Raw genomic sequence first — 24,489 nt, 5'->3', positions numbered from 1 at the left:
ATATTAGTGTGCTGTTTAGCAGATTTTTAGTTGATTATGTAATTGTGCTTGTGATATTTAGTAGTCGAGGATATACTAATGATTTTTTTTTTTTTGGTCTTTTTGAAGCAGGATCTCCCTGTAGCCCCAGCTATCCTGGAACTGACTATGTAGACCAGGCTGACCTTGAACTCACAGAGATCCGCCTTCCTCTGCCTCCCAAGTCCTGGGACTACAGGTGTGCAACACCACACCCGGCTATACTATCATATCGTTGAATACACTAGGTATAGGTAGGCTCTTCATCTTCATTAACTATAGCCTGTTGATTTAGAGTGAACGCTGATTTGAAAGTACAAGTTCCAAATTTTAAGAGCCAGATATGTGGCATATACCCATAATCCCAGCACTGGGGCATTGGGAGGCTGAGTCTGGAGGATCACAAATTTAAGACCAGTCTGAGCTATACAGCGAGACTCTTGTCTCAAAAAACAAAAGTCTTTTTGAGATGTTAAGATTTATTTCTACTCTCTGAGCATTTTTTATGTATCTGTAGTGTCTAAGCTACTAAGTAATGGCTTGTATTTGGTTTTATGTTAGATATCTGTGCAAGAAGGTGATAGTTCTAGCCCTGTGTCCTGGTTGAGGTGTCAAGTGCAAGGGAGGCACCAGAGGAGCTGTTTTTTGTCAGGTTGTCTTTACACTTTGTCTTTGACTCATCCTTCTGATTAATAAACCTGTGTATAACACCAGTTCAGGAACCCAGTGCAGTGCATTTTGCTCTGATCATGTTAATTTGTATTTGTGCGTGTCATAGTGATTCCCAGACATGGAACTTTTAGGCCTTTTTGTAATAAAGTTACATACTTGCATTGAGTGTGTCTTACTTAGTTGTTGCTTTGATGTGTGCTTTAGAATCTGAAATTTTGGAATCAGTCTCTAAGACTCTCAATTCAATTCCTATTTTTATATATTTAAATTATAGCAGAGTTTTACATACAAAATTGCTATATAATTTTTTTCATCTAAAAGTTTACATATAATAGTCATTTCTCTCATTTCTTTTACTAATAGGTAATTTTTCTCTATGAAACCTTTTAAGATTCTCTAATAAAATGTTATTAAAATATAACAAAATTATTATGACTACCATCACATTTGAGTTTATATTTTGTGGTATTGCTGCACAGAATACAAAGGTGAGTAAACAGTTCTGACATCTAAGGTTTATACTAACCCTGATGGTCCACTTTCATGTGTATACTCTACTCAGGGTGAAATGAGTGCATCAATAACAATAACCATGCTATAGCAAAAATAGTTCACCTTCGTGTCCTTACTTCCTGACATATCTCCAGGCAATCTGTATTATAAGGAAAAGATGCTGTCACCTTGGGCTGATAGGATTGTGGGACTGAAGGAAGGGAAAGATCTCATGGGTGTGAGGAGGCTTCAAGAAGACTCCTCAGAAGTTGGCCATGGAGTTGATGAGGATCAGCAAAATGTAGTTAGGCAGAGGATGGCTGGGAGAGGTTTTTAGAATGGAAGGAGAGATAGAAAGCATGAGCAGTGAGCCAGGCTGTGTCAAAGCATTTTCCAGTTGGGCCAGAACTCAGACCACAAAGCAAAAGGATTCTTTGATGGACATAGCTGGAAAACTAGAACATGCACAGGTTCTACAGTACCAGATCCCTGTTTGATTTCAGAATGAGAGTGGTTACTGGAGTATCATATCTTATCCTCCAACTAGCCCTCTCTGGTCGTTTCCATCCCATGTTAATATGAGGGATCTGTGGCATTCATTATTTGCTACAGTGACAAGATAAACAAAGGTAAGGCAAGAACTGGCATGGGCAGTGGGTTCAGGAGGGATACTGAAGAGAGAAAGCAATCCTGGTAACTGTAGGAACTGGTCAGTAGGTGATGTGATCAAGAGAATCTGAAAAGATCCTGAAAGTAAAATCTAGAGATCTTGGAAAATGATTGGTTTGAGGATTAAGAGAGAAATGGAGTTTGTAGAAGATGAGCAGTCTGCATTGAGAAGCAGCAGACACAGGGAAGCGGTTTCTCAGAAAGGCGAGATCATCTATTTTGGACACATCTAGACAGAGAGAAATGTTCATGGGAGGTTGAAAGTGGCTACTGATGTTAAGGTGATAACCTTGAAGCTAGAAGTGTAAACTGGGTCTCATTTGCATAGCTAGTCACTGCATCAGCAGGTATGATTAGATTAGCAGGAGTGCCATTAGACTGGAGAAAAAAAGCAGGCTGTTATTCAGGAAGGGCCACTAGATATGAGGAGGGGACTGAGTGGAGCATCCACACAGAGGCCAGGGAGAAGAAAGAGGATGATAGAGTGTCCTGCCATTGCATCCAGAAGACAGTGTTGACATCTTCTGATGGAACCAGACTGGGATGGGTGAGGAGCTGTGCTTGCTCCGTGGCTCTCCATAGGCCTGTAGTGTGTTGGGAAAGTGAAGGGCAGCTTTGGCTGTCCAGTGGCTAGAGCTATGCTGTTTGGCTGATGGTCTGGCAGAGAGTAGGGTATGTCTACCACTGACTTTCCCCCCACCCCCAGCCATCTTTTCTCCTTGGTGTCACTCCAGCTTGTACTTGCCAGTCTTGGTTAATATTGATAAAGTATCAGGCCAGGAAGGCAGAGACTTTTATCTCCTGCTCTATTCAGTGCCTAGGACAGTGCCCCACACTTAGTCAGTGTTGATGGATGACCACATGAAAATGGTAGTGATTTGAATAGCTGTCCTTTCTTACTCAGTTCACTCCAAACATATTCAGTGGAGCTTAGCTGTCTTTGTATGCTGATGTATAAGCTTTATCTACAGTCACATCAAAAGAACTAGAGATCTGGGATTCAGGTGGTCTGAGTTTGAATTTCTGTTCTTGCCAACCAGACCCTATTTAAACTACCAGATATCTTCAGAGCTTCACTCTTCCTATCTGTAATGTAGAAGAAAGCAGTCATGGTGTTATGGGACTGGTGAGAGGATGAAAGAGGTATGCATGCCACAGTGGCTGGCACTGTACACATACGCGCTGTTTTGTAAGCTTGCTGTTGTATAGCCTTGAGTAGGTGACTTCACGTCACTCAGTTGTTTCATCCCAGAAAGCGGGGAGGTTGGTCTCACTTGGGTTTCAGAGGAAGCACGAACTACCTTATGCAAAGCACCTGGCTGGCATCCTCCCTACGTGCTAGGCTAAGTACAACCTACTCTGTTTTCTGTGCAATGGCTAAGGGGCTCTCTCCATGAATTCAAATCCTGGTACTTGGGTATACTAGCTTGACTTGACTTCTGTGTCTCAGTTTTCTGATCTGTAAACTGAGAGAAATACTAGTGCTCACCTCATGTGGATGCTGTGAGACTAGACCAGTATGTGGTCAATATTAAATGTGCTTGATTTCAGAGAACTATAGAATAATGTGTTAGTTGCTTGTTTTTTTTCTCCCTCTAGTTTTTTAAAAGGCTACAATCTGCCATAACCTAGGAAGGACAACTTATCAAGTTGGCCATGTTTAAGGGGAAAAATGCAATAAAACAACAGAAACTAGCATTGCCCTTTGGTGGTCTAACCTGATGGTGTCGCTGCAAGTCCCACTTTGGCCTCCCTTCTGGCCAATGCCTACTCAGTAGCCATGGCAATCTGCTTTACATCTTGCATCTGAAAACAGTCTACCTGCATGTCCTAGCCCTCTCATTCTGCCAGCTGGTCACTAGGAAGTGTTGGGAATGTGTTCTAAGGAGAGACCTGGAAAGGGACAGGTGGCCAGTGACAGGCCGATCTGGAACCTTCCCCTCTGGCTGGGAAAGGCTTTTTTGTTTTTAACTAGCAAACTATTTTTCAAACAAAACTATATTTGTGCCCTCATTTCTTCAACTATCAAGGACAAAAGCTTTAACTATAAAGAACCCCATTGTTGATGGAATATGGGAGGACATGACTGGGTTTTTATTCATGTCTCAAGCAGGCTTAGCAGAGAATGGGAGCTGCTGCTATCAGCAGATTCACCTTGCAATGCTGTAGCAAGCTGCCCTTGCAGAATCGGTGCTGGTAGTCTTTGCTTCTCTTCTCAACAGCAGAGTTCTCTGGATCTTCATCTGGAGTACTGGCCACCCCAGCTCCCTCTCCCTCTCCCAGATGCCATGGCTCTGGTGCCAACTCAGCTGATCACAGTGATTGCCTGGAGTACTGTGTTGAGGGGAACTGAGAGATCACATACAGGCACAGAAGTCACAAAGTCAGTTGTGCATAGAGGCTGTTGGGAGGGAGCTAAGCCTAGCCTGATGGATTCCGTGGGGGAGTACAGTCCTAAGAGGCAAAGGCTCATTTGTGTCTGAGTATTATTTTCTTTTTTGTTTTTTTTCTTTGAATGAGTCTCTATTAATTTATTCTACAGTAAAATAAATGAATAAATTTGGAATTGCCTATTCATTTTGTTTTTTAATAGCTTGCTTAAGGAAACTTAAATTATTCTTTGTTCTATGACTTCTGAGATAGAATTGTCCCTGAGCCTTTTATGAGTTCCTCTTGTTTAGTTGGTATGTGGTTTTGATCTCTTTCTAGTAAGTTCAGCAGAAAATACTCTTAAAATTTGGGGAATTTCACTTCTTGAACTGCAAATAAATAGCATGAATCACTTTAAACTTGGGTACCCAGCGTGCTGGCTGTAACAGGCTTTGTCATTCAGTGTGTATTGGCCTTTGGCCTCTCAGATGGACCACAGGTACTCCTCAGTCTAGCCACTGAGTTCCTGAGATGTTTCTTCTATTTTGTTTTGTTCTTATGAATCCCTGTTTCACTAACTTGAAGGTAACACTTCCATTCAGGCACTAATGAGGATGTTGAAAATATAGTTGATGTATTAGGTTTTTAAATATAAAACAAACCTGAGTTTGCTGTTTTAACCATATCACATGTACAGTTCTGTGGTTAAGTGTATTCTCATTATTGTACAACCATACCAAATCTCTCTCTAGAACTTTTTCATCTTCTCTAACTAAAAGTACTTAATTCTTTTCCTTCACTCCCTTTTGCTGCCAGCCTCTATTCTAATTCTGACTCTGAGAATTTGACTATCACAGATTCCTCGTATAAGAGAACTTATGCAATGTCTATCCATTCCTGGCTTATGTTACTCAGCGTAATGTCTTCAAGGTTTGTCCGTGTAATGTATCAGTTTCCCTTCTGTAGCTGAGTAGTTATATCTGTTCATATCCTACCTTCCGTTCTTTAGTGTGACCAACCACAAGTAGAACTGTTGAACCATTTTTTTTATCATACCGTTTTTCTCACAGACTGCCACGTCGTACATGGCACAATAGTGCACAAGGCCTTCAGCTCCTCTAGAGTCACCACTGTCACTTTTTAGTATCCAGTTTTTTTTTATATTAGCCATTTTCAATGGCATGCTGTGGCACCTTCCCATGGTTCTGGTTTGCATTTCTGTGATGCAGGGAGTGATGTTCAAGGAGAAATATCTGGTCAGGTCCACGGCCCAGTAGATAGTATGGCACTTTTGTCAAAAGTCATTTAAATATAGATTTATATACACATACATATATAAGCCAAGTGCTTGTTTCTGGGCTGTCCGACTTTGAAGGTTGGGCATGCAACCCCATCAGTCTCAGTCGTGCGCTGCTCTAGGTCCCTCACTCTTCTGAGTATCATTTTGCATTTACTTCTTCTATGACATTCCTGGTGTTCTGTAAGTCTTCCCTCCTTTTCTGTTTGTCCTGGAGAATTCATGCCTTAAACATAGCTGGATCTGTACAACTGCTTGTGGAATGAAATCAATTAACTCTGAGCTAAAAAGTAAAGAACTGAAAGACATGAGGCTAGGGATCAGAATTGCTTTTCCAGCATTATCAGCTATTTTCGGGGCTTACTGGGCTCTGAAGGGAGGTTTCTCCTCTCCACTAAAGCCATTTGTCCTTTCTTAGACTTGTTGCACTGATTGCAGTTATTGCTACCCTCTTCCTAATAAGGATGGATCATTTCAATATTTTGGGAAGATGAAAAATAAAGAGAAAGCAAGAAAGGGTGAAGGGAATGTGAAATCCACTTCTTCAAACAGTATTAATGAGTGAAGCTCAAGGTGGAGTCAGAATTGGCTTAGGTCTATGAGGACTCAGCTCAGACAGACCTAGAGGCAAGCGTAAGACACATGCTTCTTAGCACTTTTAGTTGCAAGTGCCTCTGGTGCCTATGGAAATTTGGAAAAGATAAGTAACTACTTGCCTCTGAATAAATGTCTTGTAGACACAGAGTGGCTTTTTGGTCTTACATGATTCTATTTAATGGAAAAATTTGTGAATAAATGAGCAGTTACTATCTGATCTTTGTTAAAATAGGTTGTCAACAGAAGATGTAAGAAGGGCTGGGGAGGTAGCTCAGTGGTAGAGCACTTAATGAGCTTGCACAAGGCCTTGGCTTCAGCATTGTAAAGGTGAGGAGTGGGAAGACAGCCTTAATGTCCATGCCAGGTATAGCATCTTTTTTGATGTGATGAGACAGGGTAGCCAAGTTCCTCTGGTGTTTGTACATGTGGGGCTCTCCCTCTTTGGGTTCTGTGTGTGGGAAGTTAATACACAGATGACCAAAGCCAGAAAAGCAGATCCTGTTTCTCTAAATGACTAAGAACAGTAGAAAGTCTGTAAGGCTATGGGCCACAGGTCAAAGATCTAAGACAATTCTTGTGTTCTCTCTCTGTCACCTTGACATGCTCACATCTCAAAGGTGAGGTGTGGGGGTTTTTTCCTTAGTGAATATGTAAACAATTCTACAGCCAGGTACTGGAAAAGTCTGGTTGGGCCTGGAATGATCCAAATCTGAGCATTTGGAACAAATGACTTTGAGGTCTAGATAGATGGCGCTCAGCTTCATTTTAGCCTCAACATTTTGCAGGTCTAGTCAGTCAAAGAAACTGGCAGGCATTTCAGGGAATAATGCCAATCCCAGAGGGCTAGATTAATCAATGAATCAAACTCTTGTGGTATATAATCATCTCTGAGCCTTTGGCATTTTTGAAAGCCCAATGTATATAAGGCTTAAATCCTGCTAGGCTACTAGCATTTTGTTGTTGTTGTTGTTAATTCTAGCCAATAGGCCACTTAATTTCAGTTTTACACCAGTAATGTTGAAGAATCAATGCACCTTTTAAAAGAGACTTTAGTTTACATATGCAGTAATTGGGAAGACTCTGGGGCTGTAGTTGGGAGCTGTGGAAATCTTGAATGAAGGACAAGCATTGGATCGGGAGTGCAGCGAGCTCCATGTGTTGTTATTTCATCCCATCAAGTGAGTTGGCAGCATAGTACTTAGAAGTCACTGCAGTCCTTGCCCTCGGTCCTCCTTTGTGTCATGTCATCTCCTGCTCGGGATCAGAGATGTTTATGTCCTGTTTTTACAGAAACCGTTACTGGAAATAACCTAACAAGATAACAGTCTACTCATGGAGTACTGCTGGCTTCGCCAAGGCTCATTTCCCTACACAAGGAAAGAATAAATCCCTAGTTAGTGCTAACAGGGCAGTATCCACGAGCAGTATTTTCAGAGACGGGCCTTTTCTCTCCCTTGCTCACTTCAGAGGAAGGAGGTTTGGGACCTACGTGGCATAGTTCTGCATACTTCTACACCCCTGCAAACAGAAAATTCAAATAGGCATTCCCTTGCTTCCTTACAACTATTTGTGAAACTGCTTATTGCATTTCAAAATAGATTTAAAAAATAGTTACATCATCAGGGCTGGAGAGATGGCTCAGCAGTTCAGAGCACTGACTGCTCTTGCAGAGGACCCGGGTTCAATTCTCAGCACCCACATGGTGGTTAACAACTATCTGTAGCTCCGGTTCCAGGGCATCTGATGCCTTCTTCTGACCTCCGTGGGCATTTCACAACACAGGTGCACTTATGCACTTGTACACATAAAATAAAAATAGTAAATAAAATGTTTTTTAAAAAAAGAAAAAAAAATAGTTACACCATGACAGTTTAAAGTTATAAAATCTAATCTTTAGCCATAGCAATAGAATTTCAGTGCTAATAGGGTTATGAATAAATACTGTAAATGACTTAAGAGCTTACCCACATTGTGCAACTCCTTAATCGTGTTACCTTAAGAATTTATCTCATTCCTAATCCCATGAATATGGTCACAGTATATAAGAGAATATTTCTAACTTTCAGCTGTTATAGGCTCAGTTTATTTTTGGCATTTGTATCACAGAAGTTGAGAAGAATACAGTAACTCTCCATGTCGCCACCACACACTTAAAGAGTTATTGACATTCTGCCCTGTTGTTAAGTGATAAAAACTTTATTTAAAGTTTCAAAGTTGGAATGGAATGATATAGAACCCTGGCTACCTCAGCCCAACTTCGTTTACATATGAATTTCCATTTTCTCAGATAGTTCTAAAATCCAGATATTGTTTCTCCTTTCTTTTTGTTGAATCATGTCAACCTAAGAAATAATAATAGCTGTCATTAAGATGTGCCAGGCCTGGGCTCATTGCTTTATAGATTTTGTTTTGTTTTGTTTTGTTTTGTTTTGTTTTGTTTTGTTGAGGCAGAGTCTTACTATGTAGCCCTGACTGGCCTGGAGCTCACTATGTAGATCAGACTGGCCTTGAACTGAGAAATATTCATCTGCCTCTGCCTACTGAGTGGTAGGATTAAAAGTGTGTGTCATTACACCTGACCTGCTTTACAGATTTTGAAAAAACATTTTATTTATTTTTTTTATTTTATGTGTACGAGTGTATTACCTGCATGTCTGTAAGAGCACCCATGTCATGCAGTGCCTGTGGAGGTCAGAAGAGGGGCTCAGACCTCCTAGAACTGGAGTTATGAATGGTTTTAGCTGCCATGTGGGTTTTGGGAACTGAACCTGGATCCTCTTCAAGAGCAGTGAGTCCTCTTAACCACTGAGCCACCTCTCCAGCTGGCTTTGCAGATTTTTTTTTTTTTATCAATAGTAGTGTTAGCCTTATAAATAGAGGGCACCTCAGATTCAGAGAGGTTAACATCTTGCACAGGCATCCACATATGTATCCACAATATGAATTCTAAGGCCATGTTCTCACCGCTGTAAAGTGCCCTCTTCAAAATCATTTCCCTCTTCATGCTATATAATGACCTTTTTAAGGAAAAAGAAATTTTGGGCATATAATACGTAGAAACAGCACTAGGATTGGTCTGCTCAGAAATGGACTGATAGGTGTGCTACCCGTGAGTGCCTGTGCTTTGGCTCCCAGGAGCCTGTTTCACTAAACAGGGAAGCCCATATGGTTAGCTTTAGACCCACCCATAGTCTCTTTGTCCTAAAGGCATCACACCACAAAACGCAAACAGGTGACTATAGCAAAACTTAGTCACGTGTTCAGTCCTAGGTGTTATTTTGGATGTATACTCAAAAAGTGGAAACTCTTTTTTTTAAATATTTGATTTATTATTTTATTTTTATTTTATGTGTATGCATGTATTTCCTGCATGTACATAGGCGCACCTGTGTTGTGCAATACTGGTGGAGGACAGAAGAGGCTATCGGATCCCCTGGAACTGGAGTTACGGACAGTTGTTAGCCGCCATGTGGGTGCTGGGATTCAAACCTGGGTCTTCTGTGAGAACAGCCAGTGATCTTAACCGTTGAGCCATCTCTGCTGTCCCCCCAAAAAGTGGAAACTCTTAAAGAACTGGTTTTGAATTCTGCATACAATAAGCTGCCCATTGGAAATGGCTCAAATGTTCATCTACAAGAGAATGGACAAGCAAGATGTAATACATTCACATGATGGAATACTCTGCAATGAAAAGGAACAAACAATATATGCAGTAACATATATGAGCTGCAGAAACTTCATGCTAAGAGAATCCAGCAAAGAATAGTTACCATGTGATTATATTTATTGTATTTATTTGACATTCTCGAAAACCCCAAACTGGTCGTAGTAATAGAAAATCAGAGTGTAGTGGCTATTTAAGGATAAGGCAGTGAAGCTTGTGGAAGAATAGGAGAGAGAGCTATACAGGAGGAGAAAGTGTTCAGGATTACCATGGAAACCTGGTTCCATCATTGGTCTCAACTCTTGAACTTCACACCTGAGCTCTGTATATTGCGCCAAATATAAATCATACCTCAGCTTACAAACTAGAACAGTGTTCTGTTGAACCTTTATTTTACTTCTCATTGGGCTTTTGGATTAAGAAATGAATCATGGTTATATATTCTGCTAAAGCCAGAAGCAACTTCACAGATTATCTAATCTCTTTGTACACACTACTGCCTTGGTGAAGAAAAAAGTTTAAAATTGCTAATGATAAAGTCTGTTGTCATCTTCTGCGCTCTGGAGGAAGCTTAGATGATTTTACCAATTTATGCATGCCAGCAGAAAGCATGGCTGAGGGACAGACTTGCTACCAGTGATGCATCTTGAAGCATAAGCACAGAATCTGGTAAAAACGTTTTTACTGAGATGTGTTTGGCAGGAGACATTTTCATCCTGCAGCGATTAGATAAGAGAATGGACAGTGTTGTGCTGCTGCCCGTGGTCTAGCTGAGAAGAATCTGCGACATCGCCATTGCTGTGGATAAGGACCATGATGTTAGTGCTGAGTGTCTGTGACCTCACTCTACCTCCATACAAATGATCTGTGTGATCGCCAGAGTTCACTACCTTGTAAGCAGAAGGACCCATTCAAGTAGACAGATGTCACCAGCTCCCTATGGAGTTTATGCTAGTTTTCTCTCATATCTACTGGCCTTTGCATCAATTTTATGATGTCCAGGCTGATTATTGATTTTAGGGTCTAAGTGGGTGATGAAAAGTATTTAGTAGTTATGAAAATCATAACTTTGAAAGGTTCTTTAACTTTTAGTTATCTTCTAAAATTCTGAGAGTTGTCATCTGGCTTTCCTAGTGTAAGGTATTGCTGTGACCTGGCATTTCAAAATTTTCAGTTTATTTTCCTGGTCTCCAAAACATGTCTTATGGTTGCTTTTCTTTGCTTGAGCTGTCCGTTGTATAAGCCTGTGTTCTCTGGCGCTCACATCACTGTCATTTTGGATGCTTGGCTGTGAGGCTACTTTCTAGAGTGCCATTGTCTGTGCAGTGACTCAGAGAGAAGTAGTAAATACCCACCATGGCCTCCTCTCCTCAATCACATGTAGAGTGGTTAATATAATTGAAGAAGAGCTTCAGAAGTAGAATTGCCAATTCTTTGAGTTCTGAGAAAACAGAGTGGTTTGTGTAGATAAGTGCTATGTGATAATGATAACATTTCTGTTAAACACTTTTTGTAACAATTTCCGGGTTTTCTGTATTAAAGAATATAACCTTGGCTTGGCTTACTTATGAATAATGAAGATTATGCAAATTGGTTTTGTGAGAGACTGTCTTGATCTGGTATTAGAATGATAATTATTCTTTACAATATCTGCACATGAAAGAACAAATGCTATATGACTTACTTCACTTATATGAGGTATCTAAGCAATCAAATTCATCAAAAAAGAAAGTGGACTGGCAGTTGCCAGAGGCTGGAGAGAGGAGGAATTAGGGAGTTTTTAAGGGATGTAGAATTTCAGTTTTGCAAGATGAAGTAGTTCTGAAGATCAATTGAACAACAGAATGAATACACAATACTGCTCAACTTAAAATGATTAATGTGTTGGGTGTAGTGACACATAGCTATAATCCCTGCACTCAGGAGGTGGAGGCAGGAGGATCAGAAGTTCAAGGTTATTCTCAGCTACCTAGTGAGTTTGAGGCTAATCTGGGCTACATGAAACCCTATTGCAAAAAAGAAAAAAAAAAAAAAAGTGATTAACACTGAAATTTTTGTATATATTTTACCTTGATGAAAACTGAAAAATAAGCCAGGCTTAATAGCATACACCTTTAATCCCAGCAGAGGCAGGCGGGTCTCTGTGAAGTGGAGGCCAGCCTGGTGTACATACAGAGTTGCATAGTCTCCAAAAATAAAAAGACAAAAACAACCTAAAAAATAAACATCAAAATGTCTATGATGTTTTCCATTCTTGAGCTGAGAAAGATGATTATAACCAGAAATGCAAAATGTGGTTTAAATTAATACAGTGATTTCAGGGGCTAGAGAGATGACTCAGCAGTTAAGAGCACTGGCTGCTCTTGCAGAGGATTCGGGTTCAAGTCCCAGTACCCACATGGCATCTAGCAACTCCAGTTCTAGGGTAACCAACACTCTCTTCTGTTCTCCGCGGGCATTGCACTTCTCGGGTGCGCTTACACACATGCAGATGATACACTCATACACATAAGGTAAAAATGACAATTTTTTAAAAATTAATGCAATCATTTCATATTAAAATTCTCTCTTCTTTCCAGTCTCATAATACAGTGTCCTCATTGTGTGTCCTCCTTACCCTGTCTTTTCCTGCATCTTTGTCTGCCTAGTACTCTGAAAAATGTAAACTCCTTCCCAAAATTACTTCGTTGATGGGTTAGAAATAATTGTTAATCTCTACAGTCATACCAAGTACGCAACGTATGCATGAACCAAAGCATGAGTGTATCCCATCAATATGTACAGTTGTGTGTCAGTAAAAAATAAAAAGATAGACTGAAGAGATGGCTCAGCAGTTGAGAGTACTTGCTGCTCTTGCAGAGTACCCAAGTCTGATTCCCAGTACCCACAACTGCCTGTTTTTGCAGCTTCAGGGGATCTAATGTCCTCTTCTGGCACCCAAATACAGCTCTGGTGCCTTTGACTTGTTTGCATCTTAACCCCCAGATAGATCCTCCATAGCTCAGGGCGGCACCCCTACCATCTGCCCACTCTGGTAGAGATGGATTTCTCTATGCTCTCACTGCAATTCCCTATATCCCTCATTCTCTCCAAGTCTAGCTGGACTGCAGTGTTAAGTTTATGATTGCAAATAAGAACGAAGTAAGAGCTGGGTGTGGTGGCACAAACCTTTAATCCCAGAGGCAGAGGCAAACGGATCTCTGTGAGATCAAGGCCAGCTTGGTCTATATAGTGAGTACCAGGTTAGCTGGGGATACAGGATACAGGGATACCTGTAAAAACAAAAACAAAACCAAAAAATACTAAATAAGAAAAAAAGAGGAAAGAATGCTGCCATCTCCTTGTCTAATACTGACATTTGTTCCTTAGGGATGTGGAGGGAAAATTAAGGAATTACCACCAATTATCAGGCACAGTTTTGATTACCACCAATTATCAGGCACAGTTTTGACATTACCATATACATGTTTTGAGTGTTGTTTTTTTTTTGAATTGTGTGTGTGTGTGTGTGAGAGAGAGAGAGAGAGAGAGAGAGAGAGAGAGAGAGAAAATAGACCAAATCGACTAACAAAGGACCTTTTAATTTAAGGACTTTAACTTTTAAGATTTTTGTGTGTGTGTGAGTGTATGAGTGTTTCTTGCATATATATTATGTGTACCACATGCAGTGCCGACAGAGACCAGAAGGCATTAGAACCCCTGAAACTGGAGTTACAGATGATTGTGAGCCACCATGCAGGTTGCAGGAACTGAACCTTGGGTCTCTGCAAAAACAAGTGTTCTTAACCATGAACTAGCTCCCCAGTCCCCTTGATTTTCTTTTTTTTTTTTTAAGATTGTTTTGGCCGTGAAAGTACTTTTTTTCTTGGAATAATTTGCATATTATTTAATCAGAATATATGTCTGAGTGCATTTTGGTATTAGAAATCTCCTTGCAAGTGTTATAATACAAGGATTTGTTCCTAGCATGTGAGTAACTGGAAGGTCTCTGAAGAAGGCTCTGAAGGGTTCATCTTGCCAGATTTGGTAGATTTATGTCACTGGGGCAAAGCTTAAGAGAGAAGGGACTGTATGCTTCTTTCTAACTGTCCCTCCTCTTATTTGGGGTCCTATGGTGCATTCATGGTCAGAGTGCCACCTCTAGAGAAAGGAAGACCTGCCTCAGAATGCTTGCTAAAAATAACTGCAGATCTAGAAGTTGTACTTTCATTTTAAGGGTGTACTTTTTTCTTTATGCCTAGCATTCCAAGAATAATTTTAGACAGACATGTGAATGTATGTATACTATACAAGCATTAGTGTGTTTATGTGAGAGAGTGAGATCCTGAGTTAGAGACAGTGTGTGTGTGTGTGTGTGTGAGAGAGAGAGAGAGAGAGAGAGAGAGAGAGAGAGAGAGAGAGGAAAAAGACATCCTCTAATAGCAGGAGGAGGTAGAGGCTTACTCAGTCTATTATCATAAAGCTCTGCTAATGTAGCTTCTGTATCATGTGACTGCAGAAAAAGCTATTATCTCAATGAAAAGGAAACCGGTTTTTAGAGCAAGCAATAGAATCGAAGCAGGAAGAATTTTCGAGTGTTCCACCATGCTGGATTGTCAAAGGGGGATCTGTCTGATCAGCAGCTGAAAAAGGATCGGTGTGGCTAGTTTGTCAGCTCTCCCTGGGAAGGAGCTAGGAGGAGCTGAGCGAGCAGAGGGCTCAACATGTGCTTCGGTTTACATCCAGGCATGATGTGGGCTGGGGCTGATCGCGGAGATTGATCTGAGGCCACACTTGTTCATTGCTAATCGTGGGGGTGGGGGTTTGTTTTGAAGAGTGATGTGTGGTATGCGTGTGTACATCAGTGGTGAAGAGGCAGAGGCCAACTGAGCACTGATGTGAACCGCAGAAGCTGTGGACAATTACCAGGTGTGTTTCAGAAGTGCTCTGACTTAATATTTGGTAATGTTCCTGGAATTCTCTGTGCTTGGGGTTTGAATGTGCGTTGTGAAAACGAGAACTGAGCATGACAACCAGGCAGGAACAGTGTTCTCGGGAACAAATAGATACAGTGTGACCCAAATTGATTCTGTGGTCCTTATTTCTTTGTGTTTATTTAGTATTTAAAGATTATTTGCAGATATTTTTTGTGGCCAATACAGTCTCCTGCTTGTTTGAGGGAAGTATTTTGGTAAGCATTTTCTAAAATTCAGATGAACCTTAAATGCTTCAAAGATGCAGATCTTAATAATAAGGGATAGATATAATCATTATATGCTTTATAGTTGTCTCTTGTGTTTATTTAGCTTTTCATTATCCTTTTGTAATTCCAAGCTTTGAAAAGATCTTTGCAATGAATTTGAAATTATTTCATGATTGATTAGGTGACAAATAGAGCTTTCTAATTTTGGCAGAAGCCTCCATTGAATGATTTTCTGTTACACAGTACTTAACTTTCCCTGCTTGATCCTTTCACTATTATGTTATATGTAGAAAACTAAATAGCATCCACTTTATCTTCAGACTGTACTTCCTCATTTCGCCCATGCTAATGCTGTTGATTCTCTTAGCAGCATGTACCTTCCTTCCTCTTGCCTTTGAGGTACAGTTCTTAGCAATCTCGGACATTATCTGAAAACGTAACTGTCACAAGATTTAGCCAGGAATTAACCCACTCTTCTTCCTCGTTGGCTTCTAGAGCATATATGCTCAGCTTGGGAGGAGGGTGTCTAAGTTACATGTAATATTGAAATCAAATGGTACTGTATGTCATTTCCTTTAAAAGTTGACATCCAAGGAGGTAAGAAATCTATTAGGATATTCATGAAGTGTGTAGACAGTTTGACAAAGAATTATTTCTTTCAGTCTTTTCAGTTAAACCAACTCAGACATAATTTTTAATTATTCTAAGTTCAGGAGATTCTCCTTATAATATCTATAAACCGTATCCTTATATAATATGGTTTAATCATTGATCTTATTATATAGGCTTTTCTTTTAAGCTGGCACCTTAGTCTGTCTACATGAAAGAAAGCTTGATTCAAATAGACAGTTAAGTAACTGAAGCTTTCATCATTCTGGTTTTCAAAAAAACTATAGACCTCTCCTATGTTTTTAAAATACACTAAGGTTTCAGCCCCCCACCCCCCGCAAAACAACAGCATATGTTAAATGTTTAGTAAAAAATTTGAAGCTGTATTATTTGGGAATTCAATATTTTCCATTGTTCTTGCTTTTTAATTTATAATTTATTGTGTTGTCTCTTAAAATACCTTCTAATGCCTGAGGATTTTGGAATAATGAAAAGTGATTTTATTGAGCACCTATTATTATTATTATTACAAGACTCTGAAGCTGTGGGAAACCAAAGACAAATGAGTTATTTACTCCAAAAAGAAAATTAATTCCTGACATTGGAGCCAAATCTCGCTTTGTGACTTTTTTAAAACTTTTTTTTTTAATTTTATTTATTATTTTTATTTTATGCCTATGCGTGTATTGCCTTCATGTAGGTAAGTGCACCCAGGTTGTGCAATGCCCACGGAGGTCAGAAGAGGCTGTCAGATCCCCTGGGACTGGAGTTATGGACAGTTGTTAGCTGCCATGTGGGTACTGGGATTCAGACCCTGGTCTTCTGCAAGAACAGCCAGTGTTCTTAACTGCTGAGCCATCTCTCCAGCCCCTCACTTTGTGACTTTTAAATCTGGCTCTTCAAGAGTGTACTTTCCTGATAGCTCTGTGCATGACTTTCCATGCGAGCAGATTTGGATGTGTGAACTAGTCTACATCCGGACCAGTTTGTATTCTCTGTGTATCACAACAGAAACATTACTTTTAGGACTGGGGATCTAGCTCAGTGGAAGGTGCTAGCTTAGAAATGTTCCTTTTTTTTTAATGTCCTAAAAATAGGTCAGTTTTGTTAGTTTCTGTTTGTTTCTTCAGTGCTTTTTTGGGGGTGGGGGACTATCTGGTTAGATTTGGTTCTTGCAGCACTGGGGATTGAACCTAGAGCTTTGAACATGCCGGGCAGGCAAAACAGTCTACCGCCAGTCTGCATCCCAGCCCTAGATTGTTTTCTGGCTGGGTAATGTTGGTTTTCCTCCTAAAACAAAGCATCAACCTTTTACCGTTTCTAAGTGCCTTCACCAGCAAATTAATAAACTGTTACCCGAAAACACCATTGCTTTTGGAGGTTGGGAGTGAGAAAATTGCCCCAGTTGCATTGAGTTAAGATGCAAGTTTTAACACTACGGTAGTGTCCAAACAAGCCAGATGACTAGCTTGCCAATCTTGCTGCACTTCAGAATTCCATCCACAGTAATTAACCACAAATATTCTAATCTGGTCTGATCTTGTCAGGCTGAGGGGGTTTGTTTCTTGAAGCTATTTTGAATATGTAGGGAAGATAGGGTAAGAAGATGTGGGATGAAGTTGACTCTTCAATATTGTAAAACTCAGTGGATCCTTCAGGGTTCCCCCCCCCCCCATCTTCTTTTTTAGAAAGTAAAAGTTTGGGGAAGGTTGAGTCAGATTAAAGTACTCTACAGTATATTCAACACAGTTTAACTCATAGGAAACCAGGGGAATGTAAAATTCATGAAGTAAAAGTTGCCAGAATGTTTTTTCCAGATACCTTTGGCAGAGTTGTTTTCAAACTTACACTCAGGGGGCTGGAGAGATGGCTCAGCGGTTAAGAACACTGACTCTTCTTGCAGAAGACCTGGGTTCAAATTCCAGCACCCACATGGCAGCTAACAACTTTCCCTAACTCCAGTTCCAGGGGATCAGACAGTCTGTTCTGTCCTCTGCGGGCATTGCACGGCATGGATGCACTTACCTACGTGCAGGCAATACACGCATACACATAAAATAAAAATAATAAAAAAAATATTTTCAAACTTACACTCAGGAAGATTGGGGAAGCTCGGGGTCCACATTTTCCTGTCCATCTTGTAGATACTTCAACATTGGGCGTTTCTTGTGTGTTCATTTCAGTCACATTGGTGACTTTTCACCAAGTTCACAAGTAAGTGTGTGGGGTTCCAGCTTGTAGTGCCCAGTACTAACATAACAAAGCCAGTGTTTGCTATATTTTAATTTTTAAAGTGAACTAAGTTTTTATGGTTTGAATTTTACCAGTGGTTTTGAAAGAAACACCTAACTTCTATACTTGACTTTGAATTGTGTCTTCCTAGAACACCAGTCTAACTAAAGAATTACCTGGAACTAGAGGCTAGGTATTTGATTTCGTCTTCCTACATGTCAACTTCAAATTGTAAATTGATTGGCTAGAATATGGGTAAATAGAAGCGTAGCATGAGGTTTCTAGTTAAATACATGTTTTGTAAGTCCTTACACTTTAGGTAAACTAAATGATAAATCTTACATTGAAGCTTCAGTTAATAAGAACTTTAGAAAAAATGTTATTAAGTGGCCTTTCCCAGTTTTACTTTCTTGCTTTACATAGTGAAAATGTCCATTATGTCATTTTTACATGTACCTTTTAAAAATAATAGTTTGTGGACTTTTTCTTTTTCCCATCTATGAGAAGGAAAAGCACATTAACAAAATGATCCTAGCTTTCCTAACTATGAAGCTAGTACTGTGTCCTAGAGCTTCCTGTGGGCCAGGCAGTGTCCTGTGGGCCAGGCAGTGTCCTGTGGGCCAGGCAGTGTCCTGTGGGCCAGGTCCTTGCTTATTCAGTCCTCACTTCACTATGCCTTTCCTAATTTACAGTTGAGAAAACAGACATGATGCGATCCTATAACTCATACACACAAACAGGTTAACAGGCTGTAGAACAGAATTCAAACCCAGGTGATTTGACCCGAGTCTATACTCTAAGTGGCTATATACTTGGAGTTCAGGTAGAGTTGATGACTTGTTCTAGGAATAACTTAGGGACAACGAGAGAGCCGTGTGAAGGTTGAAGTGGTTTTTGTTTTTCCATTTGGGTACTTTAATTTTTTTTTTTGGTCTTTTTGAGACAGGGTCTCCCTGTTGCCCCAGCTGTCCTGGAACTCACTGTGTAGACCAGGCTGGCCTTGAACTCACAGAGATCCACCTGCCCCTACCTCCCGAGTGCTGGGATTAAGCATGTGCTCCACCTTGCCCGGTTTCATTTTCGTACTTTTAATGAACATCTGCCTTATTTCACATACAAGAGCAAGCATTGTTTAAAGGGTGTTTGATCTGCATTGAAAAGAAACACTTATTCATGGAAATTACCTCACAGCTCATGAGCAGTGTGCTACAGAGGAAGAAGGTCTGAAGGAGTGCGCATGTGGGGTGGCACAGATTGCTAGAGAGACTGAATTGCCGTGAGGCTGAGGGGTGGGAAGAAGCCCTGAAGTTGTGGGTAAGAAAGACAGTTGTTGAGTGTCTCCCCCTTCGTTTCTTGGCAAATGAAGACTTTGCTGTTTCCAAGTCTTTTACTCAGCATGTTGCTATGGTGGAACTGAATGATTCAGGTAGGAAACCACAGAGGCTCCACATTAAGCTGCTTGCTTTCAGACACCCTGGAATGCAAACTCCTTACTAAGATTTGTTCTAAGTCCTTTTACATCCATGCAGAGTCCCTGGAGATGAGTTCTTGTTTTTCAGATGGGGATCTCTTAGACTTTGTCAAATTTTAATGATTTACAGTTGCCTTAGGCATTTTGTCACAGGCAAGTTAATTTTATAAAGAAAGGAGCTTTATTTTGGCTCACAATTTAGAAGATTCAATTTTTAAATCAATAGGTTTAGCTTCTGGTGGTGACCTTTCTGCTGGCAGAATTCCAAGGTGGAACAGGTTATCATCCTATGACAAGAAACAAAGCGTGTGTACCTGTGACTGTGTGTGTCTGGTTCCTCTGAGGCCACCAAGATTCCATCATGAATGCCCTAGCCCAAAGTCTTTACCTAAACCTACTCACTTCCAAAGATCCTACCAATATACACTGTAATTAGATTGTTTCTGCCCTATTGACATATTGACATATAACTTTAGGGATTAAAATCCTATGTGTGGGGGGTGGAAGGTCTTGAAACCACAGCATCAATGTATTTTCTCTGTGGTCATGTCCTTTTCTCTGGTAGCCAGTTTTACCCTTACTAATTCTTGGGAATGACTGGGAAAGTAAAGTGGATACCACTTTATGGCTTGTCCCTTATCTACAGCCTCTCATGCATTGGTGGCTTCTAAAATGCAAAAATAACCACTTTCAGTTTTATTCTTAAATCCTCTGACTCTGACTGACTTAGTCCTGGAACTCACTATGTAGACCAGGCAGGCTGGTCTTGAACTCAAAGATCCTCCTGCCTCTGCCTCCGGAGTGCTGGGATTAAAGCATGCGCCACCATACCCAGAAGCAGCTGTTTCTTACAAAGTTTGTCAGGTGCCCCAGGAGAACAGAGGTGTGACTGACTCTCTGGATAGGAGCCTCATAAGAGAGACAGGAACAGGGAGCTGATTCTTGACAGTGTTACTATAGTGATTCCCAGGCTACTTGCAGTGCCCCCAAAGTGGTAGCCACTGGCCACAGGTGGCATTTGGAATGTGGCTGGTTCCAGGATGAGTGTAAAATGTAGCCAGGTTATGAAACATTGATTATGCACTGAAATGATCATACATGGACTATATAGTATTGTCTTCAGTAAAACAAAGTACTAAATGTAGTTTCATATATTTTCTTTGACTTTTTTTTTCTTTTCGAGACAGGGTCTCCTTGTAGCCCCAGCTGTCCTGGAACTCACTGTGTAGACCAGGCTGGCCTCACACTCACAGAGATCCACCTGCCTCTGCCTCCCAAGTGCTGGGATTAAAGGCGTGCGCCACCATGCCCGGCATTTTTTTGGGGGGGGGGGCTAGTGGGCAACTTATGGCTTACAGTCTATTTCTTTTGCTAGTGCTGCTTGGTGCAGAAAGAATAGTATGTACAAAAGAAAGGGTTCAGCAATAGTTTTTAATTGTAACCGTGTATCTGTGCTAAATACAAGGATATAGTAAGGAACAGAAAGTGCCTGTAGACTCTTCCTGAGTCCCTGGTTTTACATTAGTAACTTCAGATTAGAAGTCATTGAAGTCCTATGGTGGGTCCTGAAAACCTTTCCTGGCCAGAATCTACCTTTCTACTTTCATGCCACAAACATTCCCCCCTGAATCTGTTTCTACCTTTAACATACAGCTATTTATTCTTGTTATTCACAGAAGTTGTATTCTATAAAGTCCTAACAAACACTGAATTAGCAAACACTGCTATGAGAGCCTCTGGTCATACTATCAAAGTCATCCAGGCAGTGCACAGCTTTATTCTTTGTCATTTCTGTGCAGCTCCTGTCCAATGGGAACTCTAACCCCACCTGAATGAGGCTTGAGTGTCTTCTCCTTAGAGCATATAACAACCCTCTTGCACAATTCAACAGCACACTGCTAGCCATCTTACATAGCAAAAGTATACATATGAAGGCAAAAGGTGGGGGGGCACCTAGATAGACAACAAAAGGGATGCTTGTTTTAAAGTAGGGGAGCTGGAAGAAGGCAGTGACTCCTATTCAGATGGGAAGTGATACTTAGAGAGCACTGACAATGGGCCAAGTATTTCAGATAATAATCACAATAACAAAAGGCAGCTAATTTGTGTGAGACAATTTCTGTATACCAGGATATACAGTGCCCCACTTTTATCTTAATTTTCATATAAACTTGTACAGTGAATGTTATTTCCAAATATTACAGATATAAAAACTGAGACCTCAAGGTTCAAGTTCCTTTCTTAATGTTACAGGTCTGCTGAATGGTACAGCCAGTCACTGTCTCAAAGCTCATGTTTATCTGAGGTACAGGTAGCCTAGTGCTGCCATTCCCAGTAGGGCATCTGTCTTTGTGGAAAGGAGGAAAGCTGTAGCTCAGGACCACTTGTTCCCAGACAGCCTCCGTAGCTCAGAAGAAAGGCTGAGAACCCCTGTGCGTGGCTGTGAAGACGAAGTTCTCCCTGCTTCTCTGGGCTGCATTCTGCTGACCAGCCAGCTCTTACCCACTCTCATAGCCTGTCTTTTATCTAATGTTCTCCTTGATGGCTCGTTGCTTTCTTCTGTGTCTCTTCAGCGTCTTTCTTCTTTGATTGAGCAGCTTATCAAAAGACCCAATATACATTTGACCCAACCAGCTACCTGGTTTGGGGTAGAACATTTGTGCCAGGTTATCTGGATAGAGCAGGCTGCAGGTTGGGTGCCTGAGCTGGAGAGCAGTATCTCATAGTGTGATGTTGGTGTTTTACATGGAAAGAGCTGCTGAAAGCTGCCCTGACCACCATGCAGGAGTCCTTAGGAAGGTCTGGGGCTTGCATTGCCCCATTCAGAGCAGCACAGCCGAGCCTGGGACTGTGTGACATTTGCCAAGATCTAGGAAACTCTTCATGGCTGAAAATAGTTCAAGTTCAATTCCCTGATTTTCTGCATGGCTCTTAGTAGAGCTTATATTTCATTTAGATAATTAGCTAGGATATATGTTCATCCAAATTAACCAGTGTTGAACTGTCTTCAGTTCCCTGTGGGGTTAAAATAGAATTCCCTGGTTTGATCTCCTACCACCTCCAAAGTATTCTAACACCTAGGTAACCCCAAAACGATTGGAATTAGATTCTCGGTGTGATTTTCTTTCTTCCCTGTCCTCCCATCCCCTCCTTTCCTTTCCTCCTCTCTTCTCTTCCTCTACTCCCTACCCCCAATGTCTACCCCAGAGTCTGTGTTTTCCAGACTATTTTCCAACTCAGTCCTGCCTCAGCTCAGGACATGGGGCATTTAGGATCAGTAGGGAATGGCAAGGTAGGATGCAAATGGGAAGTTGTTTATTGTACAAAAATTCAGCCAGGAATGGTAGCACACACCTTTAATCCTAGCACTTGGGAGGCAGAGGCAGGTGGATCTCTGTGTATTCGAGGCCATCCTGGTCTAAATAGTGAGTTCCTGGCCAGCTGGGACTACAGGTAGATCCTGTCTCAAAAACAAAACAAAAAGATATTCATGTGCCTAGAATGCCTTGAGGCACCTCTCTCACCATTTCATGAGGCTGTTGGGAAGTCACAGGATCTATATTTGAATGTGGACTTGCCAGCATAGCCATAAATGGGGGCAGGGGGGCCACTCTTCTATAAATAGACCCCCACCCTATGCTCTGTTAGCAATCCCAATATCCTTGTTAGGATGAGAGAGAGAGAGAGAGAGAGAGAGAGAGAGAGAGAGAGAGAGAGAGAGAGAGAAAATCAGTATAAATCAAGTCAGTGGTTGAGGGTCATGAAAAATGGAATATGGGGACTGGGGACACAGTTGAGCTCTGAACTGTCCTAAATGTCCAAACTCTCCAAGTTCAGTTTGGTTTTATGGTTCGGACAAGTAATATACTATATTTACTGTTGCTTACAGTTGGTACCTGGAGGTACTCAGACCAGTCAGAGGGCTGGAAGTGAGCAGAAGTAGATCGTAGTGACAACTGACTCTAAAAGAAATCTGAAGGAAGAGAAAATGCATGCTGTCCTGGTGATGCTGAGAAGAAAATCAAAAACTATGAGTCCTTCTTCCCATAGCATTGGAAGGTCAGCAGCTTTTGGTTCTTGTTTTGGAGTTTCAGTTCACATTGGTGGGTCAACAGTTAGCTACATGCTTGCTATCGCCCACCTCCAGCCAGCCTGGGTCAATTCTCTATTCCCCTCATGAGCCAACAGCTGAAGATCCCCAGAGACGGGCATTCCACAAACCAAAAGGATGACTGGCACATTTTTCAGATATGGGTTGGCCAGACTGTTTCCTCTTGCCATTATACAGTATTTCTTTAATGACTTTCATTGGAGGATGTGAAAGATTCTGGACAGAGCATGTGGTTTGCAGTCAGACTTGGTTTGAAGCTTCATTCCACACTCAGGAGTACTGAGACCTTTCAGTAACATGTTAATGCTTTCTTACATTTTTAAAAGATACCAAACTATGAGGATATGACTGTTAAAAGTGTGATATGGGATAGTAGTGAAAGGAAATAATTACTTGAGAAAAGATAGATGCAGTAAAAAGGCAGTTGCTTTGTATCCTCCAAGTGCTAGCAGAAGTGTGTGTGAGCCTGGAGCTAGACACAGTGCAGTCAGGCCGCTTCTACCTCCTGTTGCCTGCATTAACCTTAAACCATTGTTTCATTTCTCTGTGTTTCAGGGAGTGATAACAATTATCTCCTAAGCTTAGTTGTGATGTAAAATTGAAAAGTACAGGTGCACTACCTAAAGCATTGAAAATGGTCAATGATGTTATCAATTTGGGGTAAATGGCTTTATTTCAATTCTGGCAAGGTTGTTTTTTTTTTTTGTCTTCTTTTATTTTTAAAAAATATTTATTTATTTATTTATTTATTTATTTATTTATTTATTTATTTATTTATTTATTTATTTATTTATTTATTTATTTATTTATTTATTTATTTATTTATTTATTTATTTATTTATTTATTTATTTATTTATTTATTTATTTATTTATTTATTTATTTATTTATTTATTTATTTATTTATTTATTTATTTATTTATTTATTTATTTATTTATTTATTTATTTATTTATTTATTTATTTATTTATTTATTTATTTATTTATTTATTTATTTATTTATTTATTTATTTAGTCTTTTTGAGAGAGGGTCTTCCTGTAGCCCCAGCTATCCTGGAACTTACTATGTAGATCAGGCTGGCCTCAAACTCACAAAGATCTGCCTG

At 40.5% G+C, this 24,489-nt stretch overlaps 1 protein-coding gene across 7 annotated transcripts in view; it reads left to right on the top strand.

The window, feature by feature from the left end:
- The window catches only part of Ncoa2 (nuclear receptor coactivator 2), a 302,083-nt gene that overhangs the window by 152,340 nt on the left and 125,254 nt on the right, over positions 1–24,489 (top strand). The window contains exon 1 of one of the 7 annotated variants that reach the window (XM_029553993.1): positions 14,669–14,687. The exons of the other annotated variants lie outside the window; for them this stretch is intronic. The gene's annotated coding sequence lies outside the window, so the exon portion shown is untranslated. Of the gene's footprint in view, positions 1–14,668; positions 14,688–24,489 lie in introns of those variants that run through there. 7 annotated transcript variants of the gene reach the window in all.

Source organism: Nannospalax galili, unplaced genomic scaffold (assembly GCF_000622305.1).
Source record: "Nannospalax galili isolate Female #2095 unplaced genomic scaffold, S.galili_v1.0 scaffold102, whole genome shotgun sequence".
Classification (NCBI taxonomy): Eukaryota; Metazoa; Chordata; class Mammalia; order Rodentia; family Spalacidae; genus Nannospalax; species Nannospalax galili.
Note: the sequence above shows the minus strand (reverse complement) of the source record. Positions and strands in the feature narration are given on the sequence as shown.